The following is a 1918-nucleotide window of genomic DNA, read 5'->3' on the forward strand; positions in this document are numbered from 1 at the left end:
GTCCATTTTGCTTCACCGGCTCCGGCGCCACCGTGATGGACGGAGAGACAGTCGGGTGGTCGGCGGAGATGGAGATGGTGACGCGCGCCCATGAGTGGAGGAGCCGAGATGCTCACACGCGTCGGTGAGCTCAGGCGTGGTGGGGATTCGCTGTTTTAGATGGGCCGTAGTTTAATTGCGACGGCGACCCCTTCGTTGGGCTGTTTTAGATGGGCCGTAGTATTAGTTGCAAGTTTAAAATAGGGAAATGGTGAACGGACACCGACGAAATCACGGAGTACTCGTTGCAATGAACACTCCACCTTCCCAGGTCACGACAAGTGGCGCACATGCAGCGCGCTACTTGTCGCAACCTGGAGTTTTTCCTTTTTTCGTAGATCTGTTTATTCAAAATGTTTTATCTCTTAAACCGTGCGTCTAAATCTCAAACCGTTTTCACCATTGGATTCCTCGCGTCGAGATCTTCAAAACTAGATACTATGTCGATAGGTTTTGACGAACTTTTTTCACGAAAAAACCGGACGAATAAAGCCAAACCGGGAGCACGGTTTTTTCCCTTTCCGAAAGAGGCACACCCGTGCCTCTCGCGAAATCACAACCGTGCCTCTCGTGGAAGCAAAACCTTGACTCTCGTGGAAGGAAAAAAACAAAAAAACGCATTTTTTTCCTTTCCGAAAGAGGCATGCCCGTGACTCTCGCGAAAGCACAACCGTGCCTATGGCGAAAGCAAAACCGTGACTCTCGCGGAAAAAAAAACAGAAAACGCGTATTTTTTCCCTTTCCGATAGGCATGGCCGTGACTCTCGCGAAAGCACAACCATGACTCTCGCGAAAAAAAACAGAAAACGCGTTTTGTTTTTCCCTTCCCGAGAGGCACGGTCGTGACTCTCGCGAAAGCACAACTGTGCCTCTCGCGGAAGTAAAACCGTGACTCTCGTGAAAGAAAAAAAATATAAAACGCGTTTTTTTTTGTTTCCGAAAGGCACGGCCGTGACTCTCGCTAAAGCACAACTGTGCCTCTCGCGGAAGAAAAACCGTGACTTTTCGCGAAAGAAAAAAACGCGTTTTTTCGCGCAAAAAAATCAAAAGAATTTTTTTTCGAAAAGCTAAGAAGACCGAGGGAAAACCAAAACGTCGAAAAAACCCAAAAAAAAACCGTTTAAAAAGCCGAAAATGCATGCGGAAAATAATAAAAAACAAAATCTAAAGGAAACGTCCAGAGCGCGACACGTGGCGAATGGCTGAGAGCGCGCCAAGTGACGCTGATCGTTGCGAGGCTCCCGAAGAAGCGCTCGTTAACTAGTTGCTCTCGGATTAGGAGCTCTAGGTCCCCTCAAAAAAAGGAGCTCTAGGGTTTGTCTAAAAAAGGAGCTCCCGGGCATGCACCCTATATGAATAGTAAAATTAAAAATACTAAAAAATTAAAAAAATACTAAAATTTCGGGGTATCAAACCTAGTCGAACAGTCTACTCGCGTATCAAGTTTCATGAAGAAATGATATCCATGGTATTCTCAGCAAAAAAGACAAAAAATGATTACATAAAAAATTGTTTGAATAAATCATAGGTTGACTCTATTTTCTTCACTAAGAGTACCACTTCATACGTGAATAGAATGAACGACCACGTTTGATACCCCAAAACTTCAGATTTTTTTAGTTGTTCCTAGTTTTTTTACTACTCATATAGGGTGCATGGCACACGAGAGCTCCTATGCGTTTTCGAGTGATGAACATGATATACACACCAGAGAACAATGGAAATGATTCATATTCAACCATTTTTTTGAATTGGTTTATCAGGGCCTTAGGCGTGTACAATTATGTTATCTTAGTAGTGCCACATAGAATAAATGATGAGATAGAGGAGAAAGGAACTAAAAGGAGATTTATCTTCTCTTAATTAAGAGATGATCCCT

Source organism: Triticum aestivum, chromosome 4D (assembly GCF_018294505.1).
Source record: "Triticum aestivum cultivar Chinese Spring chromosome 4D, IWGSC CS RefSeq v2.1, whole genome shotgun sequence".
Classification (NCBI taxonomy): domain Eukaryota; kingdom Viridiplantae; phylum Streptophyta; class Magnoliopsida; order Poales; family Poaceae; genus Triticum; species Triticum aestivum.